Here is a 19,730-nt window from a genome sequence, read left to right as displayed (position 1 = left end):
AGTTAGATGCTTGAATCATAAAAGTGTTCGAGTTACTTACGTGAATTCAGCTCCTATGCAGGGGCTGTGGCAATAGTAAAATGAAGACATATATCAAACCCCAAAACTGAGGTTTTACCCTGGCTAGTGTAAGCCAGGCAACCTTGACTCTCAAGGTATCCCTCTACCCTTCCACACCTTCCACCCACCCACCTCTGTACATTGCACTTTAGTTTCCTAGAGGAAGCTGAGGTTGAAAGCTAGATTATAATTTAGTATCATTAGAGTTCTGTACCAGGAACTTTCAGCTCAAGGGGAGCAGGCCACAGGCCGCAATCCCCAGCTCCTAGGCCCTCCTACTCATCTTCCTACTTCCAGCTCCTTCTGGCACCATGAGGAGACTTGGGGAGGGGACGGGTATGCCTGTAACATTTGCCCATCCAACCTTCATTCATATTCTTTGCAAATAGGTGTCCTTTGACCACTTTTGAGTCTTGGGTTGTCCATAAATCCTGCATCATCGACCCTTAGGAATATGGACTTGGGAAAGAGATCCACACAGCCACTGAAGTGGGCTGCAGTCAGGGATTCTGGAGTATGTCTGTTCTGGGGAAAGGGAATGGACCCTAAGTGGTCATCTTGTGGACTCTCCATGAAGTATTCTTTAGTGAACATGAATTTTTTAAAAATTAATTGGCTGGTACAATAAGGGAAATATATTTACTGAGTTTTAAAGCCTAGTAAAAATAAAATGAATAGTATGTTATTGGTAGACTGTATGGCTTTTAGGATTTGTTATATTAAATTTTGTAGTAACAATTGTTTCTCTCAATTTACGGAGAATAAGGGCTTTTTGTCTAATGATAACTCATACATTTGCTTTAAATGCTTTATTTTTTTTTTTTTTTACAGAGACAGAGAGAGAGTCAGAGAGAGGGATAGACAGGGACAGACAGACAGGAATGGAGAGATGAGAAGCATCAATCATTAGTTTTTGTTGCGCATTCCAACACCTTAGTTGTTCATTGATTGCTTTCTCATATGTGCCTTGACCGCAGGCCTTCAGCAGACTGAGTAACCCCTTGCTCGAGCCAGTGACCTTGGGTCCAAGCTGGTGAGCTTTTGCTCAAACCAGATGAGCCCACGCTCAAGCTGGCCACCTCGGGGTCTCGAACCTAGGTCCTCGGCATCCCAGTCCGTCGCTCTATCGACTGCACCACCGCCTGGTCAGGCAAATGCTTTATTTTTTGATAATTTTTTACCTTTAGAAAGTAAATATGAGGATCTCTAAACCCCCTCTATATACTACCAGTGTGTGTATCTGAAATTTCATGTTACTTATTCATTATTTGCTATAACATCTAACACTGTCCCTTACACATCATAAACACCTAGAACTAATAAGAACTGCGATTTATTTAGCTTATTTTCATGAGTTTATGGAGGCTCAAGTAGGTTAATTTACAAGTGGCTGAATCAAAATTCTAACCCAGTCTGTTTCATCCATAATCCATGTTCTCCCCACCATGACACATGGCTGCAATTGTCTTCAGATTAATAACTGAATATATATTTAACATTCTATGAACACAGAACCCTACCAACATCCCCTGACAAAATATTAAAAATGCAAAAATACCTCAGTGACACTCACATTCTTGCAGGTCTTCAGTAAATGTGACTGATTGGTGTGGATTGGAGGTCTAGTTACTACATAACTCTATGAAAGAAAGATGATAAAGACTAATTTTATTTTAAAAGGTAATATAGGCCCTGCCCAGTTGACTCAGCAGTGAGTATTGTCAGCCTGGCATGTGGAAGTCCCAGGTTTGATTCCTGGCCAGGGCACAGAGGAGAAGTGCCCATCTGTTTTCCACCCTTCCCCTCCTCCTTTCTCTATATCTCTCTCTTCCCCTCCCACAGCCAAGGCTCCATTGGAGCAAAGTTGACCCACGCACTGAGGATTGATCCATGGCCTCTGCCTCAGGCGCTAAAATGGCTCTAGTCAAGATGGAGCAACCCCCAGATGGGCAGAACATTGCCCCCTGGTGGGCATGCTGGGTGGATCCTGCTTGGGCACATGCAGGACTCTGTCTGATTGCCTCCCCGCTTCTAATTTCAGGGGGAAAAAAAAAAGATAATATGCTTCTCTGATTAGACAGTAACACATAAAAATGTGTGTTAATTATAAAATTTTTTTAGAAAATATAGACTTTTATTTATTTATTTATTTATTATTTTTTTTGTATTTTTCTGAAGCTGGAGATGGGGAGAGACAGTCAGACAGACTCCCGCATGCGCCCGACCGGGATCCACCCGGCACACCCACCAGGGGCGACGCTCTGCCCACCAGGGGGCGATGCTCTGCCTCTCCGGGTGTCGCTCTGCCGCGACCAGAGTCACTCTAGCGCCTGGGGCAGAGGCCAAGGAGCCATCCCCAGCGCCCAGGCCATCTTTGCTCCAATGGAGCCTCGGCTGCGGGAGGGGAAGAGAGAGACAGAGAGGAAGGAGGGGAGGGGGTGGAGAAGCAAATGGGCACTTCTCCTATGTGCCCTGGCCGGGAATCAAACCCGGGTCCCCTGCACGCCAGGCCGACACTCTACCACTGAGCCAACTGGCCAGGGCTGAAAATATAGACTTTTATCAAGTAAATACGAATCATTCATAATCTCATCTCATTTATTTATGCCTTCATATTTAGTACAAGTTTTTATATAGTTGAACTTTTTGGTTTGCCTTTTATAAATTTAATTTCATGGTGTGACACTGATCAATAAGAGTACATAGGCAGTACTGTTCACAATAGCAAAGATCTGGAAACAGCCCAAGTGTCCGTCAGTGGACGACTGGATTAAAAAGCTTTGGTACATATATACTATGGAATACTACTCAGCCATAAGAAATTATGACATCGGATCATTTACAACAACATGATGGACCTTGATAACATTATACGGAGTGAAATAAGTAAATCAGAAAAAACTAAGAACTATATGATTCCATACATAGGTGGGACATAAAAATGAGACTCAGAGACATGGACAAGAATGTGATGGTAACAGGGGTGGGGGGTACAAAAAAAAACAGATAGAACATGACAGAAGACAATTGGACTTTGGGTGAGGGGTATGCGATATAATCAAATGTCAAAATAATCTGGAGATGTTTTCTCTGAACATATGTACCCTGATTTATCAATATCATCCCATTGAAATTAATAAAAAAAAATAAGGCACACAGTAGGCAAGCAGACAGCAAAAAAAATCCTCCGAAAAACCCAGTATAATTATATTTTTATTGTTTTAGATTTATAAATTGAAATTCATAATATATTTAGGTTATTTTGACTAATGTGTACAGTTAATAATCACCACAATAACTCAGTCCAGATAAAAATTCTTCACATTCAGAGCTTTGTATCTTTGGACATTTGAAAATAATGAAAAACTTTATATTTGTACATGCACTTTTGTTTCATATAAGTGTTACAATGATCCATATAATATTTTCTAACATAAAATATATTAGGATAAGACTTTGTAGAAGTGAAATAAAACATAAGTTCAAGAAGAAAAAAGCAACAATATAAAATTTCCAACTGATCGAAATATCTTAATTTTTATTTTAAAGTTTTGAGCATGGATTTCAAAGCAGTATATATTTACATTTTACTATATACATTTGAAATAATGATATCACAGTTAAAAATAAAATTTACAAATCACAGGAGGCCAGAAATGACATCTTTTGTTATTATTTAAACATAATGAAAACATTAGATGTAAATCAGAAAAAGCTAAGAACTATATGATTTCACACATAGTTGGGATACTAAAATGAGACTCATGGACATAGGTAAAAGTGAAGTGGCTACTGGGGGAGGGGCTGAAGGTGGGAGGAGGGGAGTAAAGAGGGACAAATTAAATAGTATATTGTGACAGAAAGTGATTTGACTTTGGGTGATGGACACACAGCACAATCAACAGTTCAACTGCTATAGAAATATTTAGCTGAAACCTATGCACTCTTATTGATCAATGTCACCCCGTTAAGTTTAATTTTCTAAAATAAATTTTAAAAAACAGAATAGGGGTTTTTGTTGTTGTTCTTGCTTTAGTTTTTTTAATATGAAAATCAGTAGGTCAGAATGAAACAAAGGATTTAAGAACAAGTGTGCAGAATGGTAGGAAGAAAAGCAGGAGAGTCACAGAGGCCAGGGAGAGGGCGAGCAACTGGCCTTCACTTTGTTGTGAGGTCAACTAAGATGAGGACTGAAGAGATTAAATTCACTTGGGCCCAAACCAGTTTACTGGTGATTTTACTGGACATGTTTTCTGTATTTTCCTTGATAGGGCATTGTGAGGGGACTCGGATTATAATGGGATAAAGAGAGATTGGGAAGGGAGAAACAGTAAGTGAATTTAAGCACTGCTTTCAATAAACTTGGTTTGCAAAGAGGGAAGAGTCAAGACAGTAGCCAAGGGGAGATGTTAGTTCAGTGGACAGCTTTTCAAAAACTAGGAGATAGCAGAACATGTTTGAATGTTTGGAGAATGTTAGTTAGACTGGGTTTGCAGATGTAGGATATAAAGAATGATCAAGTGAGATCTTTAAAAAAATGGACCTCTGGTATCAGAAGGGACACTTTCTTCCTTGTATTAGGAGGAGGGGTGTTCAGCAAACAAGTGTGCTATGCTTGCTCATTTGAACTTTGCCTGATTAGTGCATGAGCACGTGGCAGCACCTCGTGTGTATAGTCTATGTGAGGCTGCAGGTACTTGTCCTCACTGTGACAGACTGGAGATTGTGGATTTTCTGCCGTCATTGGAAGGGGTCTTTTTGGGGCCACTTTTGCTATTGTTTGCCAGAAAGGGTTTTTTTCCCCTGGCCTGTTTGCTCATCAGCCCTGAGAGAGAAAAGCAGCTTTTCCTGCCCGTTTCCTCATCCCCCATTGCGAGACTAATAAATGAATGGCCCACCATTTTCTTTTTTTTTTTTTTTTTTTTTTGGGGGGGGGGGGCTTCTGGCAAACACTGGAAGACCTACTAGACAAATTCAAAAAGAGCTGTAAGCACTGGCCCACCATTTTCCAGCTCCACAGTTCCTTTTCCTTCTTCTCGAATCCAATGTGGACCTGGCTGGCCACAGCCACTGGCTTTACAAGGGAAGAACATGAGTTTGCGTGTGGTTAGGTTGTAAATCTGGCACTATTGATTGAGGGACTGTTATCACATGGCTTCCTTTTCCTCCCTTGGAAGTATGAAGCAACATGTGCTGCAGGTGATGTGACAAAGGAAGGGTTTAGAGGTTGTCACTGAAGAGCAAGGCCTAGCCAGCTGACCAGGGTGCTCAGAAACCATGAGTTTATAGTGATTCCTGCCATCTGTAGATTCTCTCCAGCCCTTTAGTGTTTAGATGTTCCAGAAAAAGCAATGAAGAGGATGGATGGTTGGGTTCAGTCAGAATTGAGGTTTAGCCAGACAGCTGTAACAGGAAGACCAAATGACAACATGAACAGCAGTGATCAATGGCAAGAAAACAATACCAGGAGCCATAAAACTAACATGTAATTTTTATTTCTGTCTCTTATCTGCTGCATGAATTTAAGTAACTTTTAACTTGTCTAATCCTCAGATTTTTATTTTAAAATGAAGTCATACCTGCCTGGCATATTCTCAGGCCTTAAGAATAAAACAAAATGTTGTTGGACTGTTTTATAAACACTATTCCCAGGGGTTCCCGCATCCGCCACCACAGTACTCCCAGGAAATGTCTGATTTTACTTTTGGATCTCTTTTCTGATCTTCTTTATCTTCTGGAAGCTTCTCTCCTCCACTGCCCTCTTGCCTCTGGCCTCCTCTAATTGAAAGATCTTCCATAAAATGTCTCATAGAGTTTGCTGGTCTAACCATACTCCAAAATGCAGTCCAATTGTCTACACGGATGGTTATAATGTGTGGAGGACAGACCCCCAACGCTGTTTTGGTTTTGTTCTCACTTCACAAGAGAAAATTATGACTTCAAATGACACCCAATTACTGAAAACAGGAAGATATTTGTGAATAAAGATACTTCTTTTGGTGCCCCTACCTGGCTACCATCCCTCCCCAGGCCTCTGAGCTTTATGTCCACAGCTGAATGAACAATATTGGACTGAGATACCATTTGCAAAAACTAGTTTCAACATGAAATCAGGGAGCTCCAGTTGTGGTTATGAAATCATAAAATATGTCTAGTCTTTCAAAATGTGTCATGAGTTTTCAACACAAAATTAATTTGAGTTTATTTTATGAAATATGAATTAGCCTAGGAAGAGATGCGGGGTATGGGTGTTATGAAATCACATAAACAATAACAGCTGATTATTGCAGCTCAGAAAAGGTCAGAAAACAGCATTACTAATCAACTACCCTCGGAAATTAGCACCTCCAGGCAATTTAGCATTATTTGCTGTAGAGAGAATTATTCAGTCTTTGACAATGCTAAGTAGTTCCAGTAATTATGGCTTTGAATTTCAGGTGGGTTTTGAGCTAGAGCTATTAGAATTCAAATTTAGGCAGCAAGATTGTATATACTTTATTGTTGACAAATCCACTCCAAACTAGATAGAACTATTATTTGTTTGTTTATCCCTTCATTCATTCATTAATTTGTTTCAACTATTTATGGCTTCCATGTAGAGAATGTATTATAGAGAATGAGAGTACAACCAGTGAGTCAATGTGTCCGGAGAGAAGTGGAGGGAACTCGGCGTGGTAGCAGTGGAGAAGGAGAGAAATGGATGGCTCGAAATATGTTTTAGAGTTAAATCAACTGATCTTGCTGATGGATTGGAGATAGAGGGTTGTAATGCTGGTGGCTGAGGCCAGGCAGGTTCACATTGGATTCTGGCAGACGGTGAAAATACTGTGGAGCCGAAAAGGGTTGGGCCATTTCGTTTAATAAAGTCTCACAACAGCAGACAAGCACACAGGCAGGGGAAAACCTCTTCTCAGAAAATGGCCCCTCACAGTGGCAGGCAGGCAATCTGCCATCTGCAGTTCCCCATCTCTCTGGGTGTAAACACGTGCTCACGCACTCACTAATCAGGAAAAAGGGCTTGCAGCCAGTAAACCAGCAAGCAAGCCTAACACAGCTGCCCCATAAAGGTGAAGGAAGTCAAGTAACATGGAAAACTGAGTGGATGATGTTGCCTTACAGTGTGAGGAGCTGTGCCATCCATCGGTGATGAAAAAGGTAAAAATTAGAGGCAAGATTATTTATTCATAAAACTTACATTCTCATAGGAAAACATAATAAAATAAAATAAAATCTAAGTTATATAGGTACCTGATTTGTTATTGAACTGTACAAATACTAAAAATTGATTACCTATAACAACCTGTAAATTTACTCACTGTGAGATATAATATTTGCAATTTTAAAGTGTTGAAAATTTTCTTTTAAATATGTTCTACATCTCATAAATTGCTGAAATCATTCACTATCAAATAATACGTATTTGTCCCTGGCCGGTTGGCTCAGTGGTAGAGCGTCAGCCTGGCGTGCAGGAGTCCTGGGTTCCATTTCCGGCCAGGGCACACAGGAGAAGCGCCCATCTGCTTCTCCACCCCTCCCCCTCTCCTTCCTCTCTGTCTCTCTCTTCCCCTCCCGCAGCCAAGGCTCCATTGGAGCAAAGTTGGCCCGGGCGCTGAGGATGGCTCCGTGGCCTCTGCCTCAGGTGCTAGAATGGCCCTGGTTGCAACAGAGCAACATCCCAGATGGGCAGAGCATCGCCCCCTGGTGGGCATGCCGGGTGGATCCTGGTTGGGCGCATGTGGGAGTCTGTCTGACTGCCTCCCTGTTTCCAACTTCAGAAAAATACAAAAAATAAAATATAAATAATACGTATTTGTTTGGCATAAGTAGAAGTGTTCAGAGTGTCAGTTGGCTCATAAGTTACTACACACTTCCCATGAGGGGACATTACGGCACAACTTTTGTATTTATGTTAATGAAGAACGGTTCAAAATAAGGAGCAAGATCACAAGCAGTTTGCCACATGGAATATGTGAATTCCTGCTTATGATTTAATTATCCTCTGTCTGTGAAAATTCAGCTCCAAGAATTAAAATAATCATAAGAATAATAAACATAATCTTGAAACTAAAACCTAAATTCTAAAGTTTAAAATATGTGCTTAAGCTAGAACTAGTCTCCTGTGTAAAGAATAAGGCTGCTGCCCCTGTGATAAGATTTGGGGCCTTTTTCTAAAACTTCTCCTCCCAACTCCCTATGTCAGAGGCCATCAGTGTCTTTCTCGTTCCTCACTGTGTGCTCAGTGCCTACCTAATACCTGGCCCTGTACAGCAGATACTTAATAAATATTGCTTGAGTGTGCATGTGTTTGTGTGTTAGATATCTCTCGCAACTGACATTTGAAATCTTACCATTGGTGATAAATTGCTATTGTTTAGACCTAGCCTTTTCATGGGAGTTCTTATTTATTTATTTTTTAATTTTTTAAAATTATTTTTTATTTTTCAATTACAGTGGACACACAAAACACTATACTAATTCCAGGTGTACAACGCCATGATTAGACATTTATATAACTTAAAGTTATCACACCGGTAAATCCAGATCCCACCTGACAGCAGCATACATAGTTATTACATTTTTATTGACTGTAATCCCTGTGCTGAACTTGACATCCCCATGACTGTTCTGTACCTACCAGTCTGTACTTCTCAGTTTCTTCACCTTTTTCTCCCTTCCCCCTCAGCACCCCTCCCATCAGGCCACCATCAAAATGTTCTCTATACCTATGACTCTGTTTCTGTTCTGCCTGTTTATTTACTTAGTTTTTTTAGGTTCCACATATAAGTGAAATAATCTGACATTGATCTTTCTCTGTCTGCCTTTTTTCACTCAGCACAATATCCTGTAGGTTCATCCATGATGTTGCAGATGACAAGATTCCATTCCTTTCCATGGCTGAGTCATATTTCTTTACATATATGCACGACTTCCTTTTTACCCATTCATCTTTTGAAGGACACTTAAGTTGCTTACATATCTTGGCTATTGTTTAAAAAAATGCTGCAATGACTGTATGAATATATATATATTTTCAATTTGCTGTTTTGGGTTTCTTTGGATAAATACCCAGAAGTGGAATTGCTGAGTACATCTATGTCTCTGTTATAGCCCTTGTTAAAGTCTGTTTTGTCTGATAAAAGTATTGCTACCTCAGCTTTTTTTTGTCATTTTTATGCAATATTTTTTTCTATCGCTTTACTTTCTGTCTGTGTTTGTCTTTTGATCTGAAGTGAGTCTCTTGTAGACAGCATATGTAAGTGTTTTGTTACTCATTCAGCCACCATGTGTCTTGATTGGAGCATATAATCCATTTGCATTTAATTGTTGGTAGATACATATTTATTGCCATTTTATTATCCATATTTTTACTTTTTTTTCCCTCTTTCTCTGTCATGACAACAATGAACTACTCGGAGACTAGATGACATGTTCTGAGGGGAAGCAACAGCCCCAGTCAGCAGATGGAAGGACTGAAGCACCATCCCCAGCCTTACTCAGATGTTTATTAGCCAGTACAAATAACTCAAGGAAGCAGACAGCAGAAGTTTTCAGGGGGTGAAGTAAAGAACAAAGAACATGCTGACTTCTAATCTCTGTTCTGAGATCTTAAACATTTTCTGTTTCTGAATCTTATCGTGTTTTCAGTACACACTGTTTCCAGTATGGGGTCAGGGAGGCCCTTGGACTCGCGTCCACTCAGGGCTTTCACCCTAGGGCGCTTCACTGTCTCTAGTTGTTTTCCTAACTCTGCATATTTTCATAGCATATTCCTATACTTCTTAAAGTACACCCTTTAACATTTTTGTAATACTGCTGTGGTGGTGGTGAAGTTCCTTAGCTTTTTCTTGTCTGGGAAGATCTTTGTTTGTCCTTTAATTCTGAATGATAGCTTTGCTGGGTAGAGTGGTTTTGGTCATTGGTTCTTACTATATATCACTTTGCTGAAATATTTCTTGCCAATCCCTTCTGGCCTGCATAATTTTTGTTGAGAAATCAGCTGATAACTTATGAGAGCTTGCTTAGAGGTAACTAACTGCTTTTCTTTTGCTGTTTTAAGATTTTCTCTGTCTTTAACCTTTGCCATTTTAATTTTGATATATCTTCATGTGGGTCTCTTTGGGTTCACCAAGATTGAAATTCCCTAAGCTTCCACCTGACCAGGCGGTGGCACAGTAGATAGAGCATTGGACTGGAATGCAGAGGACCCAGGTTCGAGACCCCGAGGTCGCCAGCTTGAGCATGGGCTCATCTTGTTTGAGCAAGGCTCACCAGCTTGGACCCAAGGTCACTGGCTCGAGCAAAGGGTTACTTGGTCTGCTGTAGCCCCCTAGTCAAGGCATATATGAGAAATCAATTAATAAATAACTAAGGAACTGCAACAAAGAACTGATTGATGCTTCTCATCTCTTTCCATTCCTGTCTGTCTGTCCCTGTCTGCCCCTCTCTCTGACTGTCTCTCTGTCTCAAAAAAAAGGCCCTGGCCGGTTGGCTCAGCGGTAGAGCGTCGGCCTGGCGTGCGGGGGACCCGGGTTCGATTCCCGGCCAGGGCACATAGGAGAAGCGCCCATTTGCTTCTCCACCCCCCCCCCCTCCTTCCTCTCTGTCTCTCTCTTCCCCTCCCACAGCCAAGGCTCCATTGGAGCAAAGATGGCCTGGGCGCTGGGGATGGCTCCTTGGCCTCTGCCCCAGGCGCTAGAGTGGCTCTGGTCGCGGCAGAGCGACGCCCCAGAGGGGCAGAACATCGCCCCCTGGTGGGCAGAGCGTCGCCCCTGGTGGGCGTGCTGGGTGGATCCCGGTCGGGCGCATGCGGGAGTCTGTCTGACTGTCTCTCCCCGTTTCCAGCTTCAGAAAAATACAAAAAAAAAAAATTCTAAGCTTCCAAGACTTGTATATCTATTTCTTTCACCAATTTAAAGAAATTACTGTTATTATTTTTTCAAATAGGTTTTCAATTATTTGCTCTCTCCTTTTTCCTTCTAGTACCACCATGATGTGACATTGGTACACTTGAAGTTGTCCCAGAGGCTCCTTAAACTCTCTCATTTTTTTGGATTCTATATTCTTTTTGCTGTTTCATTGAGAGTTTTATACTTCTTTATCTACCAAATGGCTGATTTAATTTTCTGTTTAACAACTCAGCTGTTGATTCCCTGTAATGTATTCTTCATCTCAGTTAGTGTATTCTTCATTTCTTTTTTTTTTAATTATTTTATTTATTTATTCATTTTAGAGGAGAGAGAGAGAAAGAGTGAGAGAGAGAGAAGGGGGGAGGAGCAGGAAGCATCAACTCCCGTATGTGCCTTGACCGGGCAAGCCCAGGGTTTCGAACCGGCGACCTCAGCAGTCCAGGTCGATGCTTTATCCACTGTGCCACCACAGGTCAGGCCGTATTCTTCATTTCTGACAGGTTCTTTTTTATATTTTCTAGTTCTATCTTTATGTTTCCTGTCTTTTTGTTGAAGTTCTCACTAAGTTCCTCTACTCTTTTTCTAAATTCGTTAAGCCTCTTATAACCAGTATTTTTAACTCTGAATCTGATGGATTGTTTGTCTCCATTTCATTTAGTTATTTTTCCGGAGATTTGTCTTGTTCTTTCATTTGGTACATGTTTATTTGTCAGTTCACTTTGTCTGCATCCCTGTGTTTGTTTCTATGTATCAGATAGAGATACTATGTCTCCTGGGCTGAGGTGTCCTATCTTGTCCAGTGGCTCTATTTTCCTGGTCCTCCATGCTGGGCTTTTCACGTGTGGGCTGTGTACACCCTCCAGTTATAGTTGATCCTGGATTGCTGTTGGCACATAAATGAGAAGCATTTTCTCCCAAGTCAGTCAGCTGCAAGGACTGGCCTGACCACTATGGGGGATCTGCTGTGCAGTGGCTCACCCTACAGAGCATAACTCACTACAGCAGGGCTCTGGTACTCACGGAATCCACCCCTGAAGTGTGTCACTCATGGGTGAGTTTGGGTAGTGTTTCTGCATGGTCCAAAGTATGAGCTGTACCCATGGTCTGTTGGATCTGGGACCTCTTGGATGGTGCAGAAAAATGTGGGGTCAGAGATGACTACTCCAGGCAGAGGGAGAGGCCTGGATCATAAACTGCATGATGTTTAAAGAAACTTTAATGATATAACAAAAGACTAGACTAGGGAACTGGGTAGCAACCAGGTTATAGAAAAACTTATGTGAAGGTCTTTGAACTTTATTTAAAAAAAAGAAAAAGCAGGTAGAGTCAATCTGCATTCCACAGAGCCCTCTGAGCATTGGATCATAGGACCATAGAAGGTCTTTATATGATGGAGAAAATGAAACTCAGTTCAGGAGACGCAGGTCAGCACCAGGGTGCTTGGCTTGGATTTCTTTCAGAGCTCACTAGCCCCTACTCAGTCATATGTGGTGTCTGGCCTCTGGATGCCTCCCATATAGGCTGTGATTTGATTCCCTTTCCTTCCACTGCAGACATCCCAGAAAAGTTGCCTTTGTTCTATAGAAACAATTGTAAATATACATATGTGACTTCTGAGTAAGATTTGAAGAAAAAGCTACTTTGCTTAAATATTAAAAATGTTTGAAAACCTGCTGTAAGTAATGGAGAGCAGTCAAAGCCTAATAAATAGGGGAATAAAGCAAACGGGTATATATCTCAATAACAGCATCCTGGCAATAACTAGAAGATGGCTTATAAATAAGGGGCAAAACTAGAGGCAAGAAGATGCAAATGTTTCTGCAGAATCTAGGTAATTGATAATAAAGGCCAGATCTTAGGATAAGTAGAGTTAAAGGAAAAGTTAAATCCAAAAAATTATTGTGTGACCAATTGGACGTGTGGCTGAGAGAGAAGGAGGACTTCCTATTTTTGTTGATGGAATGATTTACGTTGCTACAAAAGAAAAGGGAAGTGCAGAGTGTTCAGTGGAGGGGAGATAAGGACAATTTGGCTTTCGGCTCCATTTGAGGAGCACTCCAGACTTCCAAGCAGAGATAGTGGCCAGGCTGACCCAAACTCAGATTTAGAGAGCAACAGAGCTAGAGGAGAATTTCAAAATCATTGAACTCAACTTAAACACAGGGATTTAAAATAAAATTTTTGCATGGGATATGAGGTGGGCACAATGTGCTGTGTAGAGGGTATTGTCTTGACTGAGACACTTGAAACCATGTCAACTCAATAAATTAAAAAATTAAAATTAAATATATATTTAAGTAGAAAGTAGCAGAACCAGGACTAGAATTCTCATCTGGTTTATAACTCAGTATTCTCCTCACCATACTGTGCTCTGTGCTTCTCAACTTTTCACTGAAATGTTCATCAGTATCATAAATTCCAATCAAAGTAGAATGAGAAAATGAATAACTATGAATTTTATATATGCTGATCCATATAAAGGTATGGGTATATTTGAGTATAGGAGAATAGGAAATTAAATTCAGCATTTTAAAATGTATTGATTAATGGGTAGTACTCTTTTTTAAATTCTAAGAGGTACCAAATCACATATATATGAGATGTATGTGTATAGATATATAATATATAATCAAATATATGTATAAAAGCACATAATGTGTCACATCTTCTTTATCTTTTTATCTATTGTTGGATGCTTTGGTTATTTCCATATCTTGGCTATTATAAATAATGCTACAATGAATGTGAGGGTGCATATATCTTTTTTAATTAATATTTTTGTTTCCTTTGTGTAAATACTCAAAAGTCAAATTGTTGATCATATGACAGTTCTGTGTTTAAATCTTTGAGAAACCTCCATGATTTTTTCCAAAGTAGCTGCACCAACATATGAGAATCTACCACGTGTTTGTACTTTAGGCATTATGGTCAATGAGGGCTTGAGTGATTGGAAAATATTTCATGAAGCTGTGGAGTGTGACCTTGTTCTTGAATTGGACTGATTTGGGGTGGGCATTTGGGAAGCACAAAGCACCATGAGCTAAAATGCAGAAGCAGGAATGAACTCATTCTGTTCTCGGGCCAGTGCAGATATGGATTGGCTGGAGCAGGAGTTTGATAGGTATAAAAAGAAGCCAGATTAGAGGCCCTTTTATGGTGCTCCTTCATTCTTAACTGACAATTGTGTATAAGACACTAAGAATGCAAAGATAAATTAAACACAGCTTTTATTTTATATGGGCTAACTCTTGCTGAATTTTGAGGGAAGAGGAAACGAGATAGGGTTGCTCCAGGAAGTGGAAGCAGAGCTCAGATTGTAAATCAGGATGAAGTGGAAAGGGACTAGTTAACCTGGCATCAGGAAAATTATTAGCCAGAACGCTACTGCAGTAACCCAGTTGGGAGATACCAGGACCTTGTTAAATGAAAACTGAGATGTACTCCCACCTGTGAGCACAGAGCATTGGGCTAGTGGGCTAAGTAATGTCTATTTCTATGATTCTCTGCTTATGAAATTCCCGTTCAGTGCCTCTTTTCCATGTTGTGTTCACTAAAATTTACCTAGCTAGAGATTTGTTACTGGTCTGTGTGCTTTGCTGGGAAAGTGCCAAAAGGCCAATTACTGATGCTGAAATAGCAGTTTCTTCCCCTATTGTCATCCTTCCCAGATGACAGCTGCAGAGAATCCTACAAGCAAGCATTTCATATAAGGGAAATGAAGTGGTAAATGAAAAGAGAAAAACAGTATATTCATTCTAAGAGATGACTTCTGTGGAGCATAAACCCGAGTTACTCTCACCCAGAATTAGAGACAAGAAGCAGAAGCCCTATTTTTAAAATGTAAAATGAGGTAGCTAGCATTTGGTCTTTGCTGAAGGAAAAGAACATCAGTTCTAAAATGCGGGCTAGAAAATGGTTCGTGTATATGCATAGTCTCACATGGTGTTGCAGCTGTAGTCTCCCGGTCCAGATTCCCTTCAAGACTTCATTCCAAATAATGAAAAGCTGCAACATTAAAGGGATTGGGTCCAGAGTCAGAGCTTAGGACTTTTATCACAGTCACTTGGGTCTACGTAAGCCTGAGTACACCTGTTATTTTTAAATAAATCATACATGAGCCAAGTACAATGACCTTTCAAAACCTAGAGCACTGGTTTTCAGAATATGGTCCCAGACCAGAAACACCTAAAAACTTACTGGAAATGGGAATCATGTTTTCTGCTCCAGACATACTGAATCAGACAGTCTCTACAGATGGCGCCCAGCAATGTGTGATAGAATAAGCCTTCCAAAGAAATCCAATGCACTCTGAAGTCTGAGAACCATTGATCTCGAGTTTGTTATTTGACTTAGCTTTACTGCTTTCCAGTATGATACTTAACCCTACTGATGGTCAGCAGCTGGATTGGTCCTTAAATAATTTCTAGAATTATTTTTAACAAAACAAAGAGGTGTGTGTGGTATAGTGCATGAGCTTTGAGATTATTTAGAGCTTTGAGATGATTTTTAACAAACCTGAGAGGAATAGATGGTGCAGTGCATGAGCTTTGAGATTACCAGTTACCATCATTATAGGCCTTTTAGAACTTTAGTTTCTACTGAAGAATGAAGGAAGCAATGCCTACCATTTAATGTTTCTGCTTAAAGAATATATGCACAGTACATAATACAAATAACCCCTACTATATGTCAAGCATTATGCCACTTAAATAAACTGAAGAACATAGTTCATTGTAATAAGCACAGCTCAGTACTTTTATAAATACTGTATTTTTAAAAATATAGTACACTTAGTTCAATTTAAATAGCAAACACAAGTAATTTTTCAGTATAACTATTTCTATTTTTTATTTCAGTGCGAGGAGGGGTGGCAGAGACAGACTCCTACATGTGCCCCATTGTCCCAGCTGGAATCCACTCAGCAAGCCCACTAGGGGGCAATGCTCTGCCCATCTGGAGTGTTGCTCCGTTGCTGAGCAACCAACCTCTTCTTAGCTCCTGAGGCAGAGGCCATGGAGCCATTCTCAGCACCAAGGGCTAACTCACTTCAATAGAGCCATGGCTGCAGGAGGAGAAGAGAGAGAGAAAGAATTAAGAGGGGGAGGGGTGGAGAAGCAGATGGTCACTTCTCCTGTGTGCCCTGACTGGGAATCAAACCCAGGACATCCACAAGCTGGGATGATGATCTACAACTGAGCCAACTGGCCAGAGCATTATAATTAAAAACTGCTCACAAAAATTAAGGAATATTTTGCCCTGGCCGGTTGGCTCAGTGGTAGAGCATCGGCCTAGCGTGCGGAGGACCCGGGTTCGATTCCCGGCCAGGGCACACAGGAGAAGCGCCCATTTGCTTCTCCACCCCTCCGCCGCGCTTTCCTCTCTGTCTCTGTCTTCCCCTCCCGCAGCCAAGGCTCCATTGGAGCAAAGATGGCCCGGGCGCTGGGGATGGCTCTGTGGCCTCTGCCTCAGGCGCTAGAGTGGCTCTGGTCGCAACATGGCGACGCCCAGGATGGCAGAGCATCGCCCCCTGGTGGGCAGAGCGTCGCCCCTGGTGGGTGTGCCGGGTGGATCCCGGTCGGGCGCATGTGGGAGTCTGTCAGACTGTCTCTCCCTGTTTCCAGCTTCAGAAAAATGAAAAAAAAAAAAAAAAATTAAGGAATATTTTATAGCTTCATATTCATTTGAAATATCCTCTAATTTTTGTGAGCAGTGTATTTCCAAACATGGTATTTAACATACTTACACTAAAAAGGTATTTATCTCAATAATATTGTTTTATTTGAAATCCAAATTTAACTGGTTTGGGGGTCCTATAACTTAATTGCTATGTCTAGGAACCCTATTAATATTCTGCATTGGTTACCAAGGAAGGAGACACGGGACAAGCCAGTTGAGCCAGGGATGACTTCCCAAAAGACAACATAAATTTGAATTAAGTATTAAAAGGAACATAGAAATGAGGTAAGGAAGATAACTTATGTAAAGTGCTGGGCACAAACTCAATCTATGTTAGAATTTTTTTTTTTTGTCAAGTAATGAAGATCCACCTGTGCTTACTTAATCAAAAAGGGGAATGAATTAGAAAGATACTTGGAATATTTTCTCCAAGGATAAATTGGACAACTACATGCTGGGAAGAATAGCCGTGGACCGTGGGGAAGGACTCTGAGGAGCCCACGATGTTTCCTCCCTCTTTCTGAAGCTCTTGCTTCTTATTCCTTCTTTGTTCCCTATATTTTTTCAAATAACCTTTTACTATTTTGTAATTTCCATGGAAGAAATTGTCCCAATATTGAGCTCTTGAGATTTTAATTCATCTGTTCAGGCAGAACTTCTGAATCTCATGATTTTAATTCTAGATTCCCCAAATAGGGACTGGCCACACTTGACAAATGGTCCATGATAAGCTGGGTGAACGTGCCACTCCTCCTGCAACATATGGATGCTTATTAGAGAAAAAGTCCCAGTAGATATTACTATATTAGTACATACCTGATGCTTCTAAAACATTAGTTCTTTTTCTTTTCTGGAAAACTGTTCAATTACACTGATTTTTTTTTTGTTGTTTTTAGTTTATTGAGAAAATTAAATTTAACAGGTAAAATAAGATGTTATTTTACCCTCAGTTTTAGTAGACTCAATAGCACCTAATAAGGTCAATGAAATAATGGGATTTTTAAAGTCAGAAGTTTCAACAAGAAGAAACCTTAGCTGGTGGTAGACTTTAAAAATTCTCAGGGAACACTTCTGTGTGCTTCATGAGAGAGCACTGGGAGAGAAAAGACAGACATAAGTAGATTTAGAAAAGACCATAATAATTTGAAACCATTTAGGTTAGCCTCAATTTGTGTGTGTGTGTGTGTGTGTGTGTGTGTGTGCGCGCGCACGCGCGCACACAGTCTTTTCTATGTTTGCTAGCATAAAGCACCTGTCTTTTCTTAAATAAACTTTTCAGTATTATTTGTCCTTAATGCACATATAATAAGTCTAGGAATAAAAGAAATGAAAGTGGAGAAGTAACAACTGACACCACAGATATACAAAGGATTGTAAGAAAATATTATGAAAATATATTATATATATGCCAAAATATTAGACAGTGTGGGCAAAATAGATGAATTTCTAGAAACATGCAATCTTCCAAACTCAATCTGGAAGAATCAGAAAACCTAAACAGACTGATTACAACAAATGAAATTGAAACAGTTATAAAAAAAACTCCCAATAAACAAAAGCCCTGTGCCAGATGGCTTCATAGGCAAATTTTACCAAACATTTAAAGAAGAATTAACACCTATTCTTCTCAAGCCATTTCAAAAACTTCAAGAGGAGGGAAGACTTCCAAGCTCATTTTATGAGGCAAGCATATCCTCATTCCAAAACCAGGTATAGACACTGCAAAGAAAGAAAACTATGGACCAGGGGTAGTCAACCTTTTTATACCTACCACCCACTTTTGTATCTCTGTTAATAGTAAAATTTTCTAACTTCCCACCAGTTCCACAGTAATGGTGATTTATAAAGTAGGGAAGTAACTTTACTTTATAAAATTTATAAAGCAGAGTTACAGCAAGTTAAAGCATATAATAATAATTACTTACCAAGTACTTTATGTTGAATTTTTGCTAAGTTTGGCAGAATAAATCTTTATAAAACAACTTACTGTAGTTAAATCTATCTTTTTATTTATACTTTGGTTGCTCTGCTACCGCCCACCATGAGAGCTGGAACGCCCACTAGTGGGCAGTAGGCACCAGGTTGACTACCACTGCTATAGACCAATATCCCTGATGGACAGAGATGCTAAAATTCTCAACAAAATATTAGCAAATGGGATCCAGCAATACATCAAAAAGATCATACATCATGATCAAGTGGGATTCATTCCAGAAGGCCAGGCTGGTACAACATTCACAAATCAATAAATGTGGTTCATTATCTAAACAAAAGCAAGGATAAAAATTACATGATTATATCAATAGATGCAGAAAAAGCACTTGATAAAATCCATCATCCATTTCTGGTCAAAATTATCAACAAAATGGGAATACAGAGAATATACCTCAACATAATAAAGGCCATCTATGACAAACTGACAGTCAGCATCCTCAATGGGCAAAAATTAAAAACAATCCCCTTAATATCAAGAACAGGACAGGGGTGTCCCCTTTCACCACTCTTATTCAACATAGTTCTGGAAGTCCTAGCCACAGCAATCAGACAAGAAGAAGAAACAAAAGGCATCCAAATTGTAAAAAAATTAAAACTGTCATTATTTGCTGATGACATGATACTGTACATAGAAAATCCTAAAGTCTCAGTCAAAAAACTACTAGACCTGATAAATGAATTCAGCAAGGTGGCAGGATATAAAATTAATATTCAGAAATCAGTGGCATTTTTATACATCAACGACAAACTGTCAGAAACAGTATTTAAGAAAACAATCCTTTTTGCTATTGAAACAACAAAAAAATAAAGTACCTAGGAATAAATTTAACCAAGGAGGTAAAGACTTATACTTGGAAAATTATAATACATTGAAAACAGAAATCAAGGAAGATACAAACAAGTAGAAGTATATACCATGTTTATGGAGAGAAAGAATTAACATCATGAAAATGTCCATACTACCCAAAGCAATCTATAGATTTGATGCAATTCCTATTAAAATACCAGTGGTGTACTTCACAGATCTAGAACAAATATTCCAAAAATGTATATAGAACCAGAAAAGAACCCAAATAGCCTCAGCAATCTTGA

The 19,730-nt window shown here is 39.9% G+C and overlaps 1 protein-coding gene and 1 non-coding gene across 16 annotated transcripts in view; one reads left to right on the top strand and one right to left on the bottom strand.

Moving 5' to 3' along the window:
• DLG2 (discs large MAGUK scaffold protein 2) overlaps positions 1-19,730 on the top strand; it is a 2,140,731-nt gene that overhangs the window by 1,544,469 nt on the left and 576,532 nt on the right. The window lies entirely within an intron of this gene.
• Positions 4,994-5,056, bottom strand: LOC136389761 (U7 small nuclear RNA). Its single transcript, XR_010748335.1, has one exon. It is a non-coding gene; the product is annotated as a U7 small nuclear RNA (small nuclear RNA).

This window comes from Saccopteryx leptura, chromosome 1 (assembly GCF_036850995.1).
Source record: "Saccopteryx leptura isolate mSacLep1 chromosome 1, mSacLep1_pri_phased_curated, whole genome shotgun sequence".
NCBI classification, from domain to species: domain Eukaryota; kingdom Metazoa; phylum Chordata; class Mammalia; order Chiroptera; family Emballonuridae; genus Saccopteryx; species Saccopteryx leptura.
The sequence above is the reverse complement of the archived record's forward strand: the minus strand, read 5'-3'. Positions and strand labels throughout refer to the sequence as shown.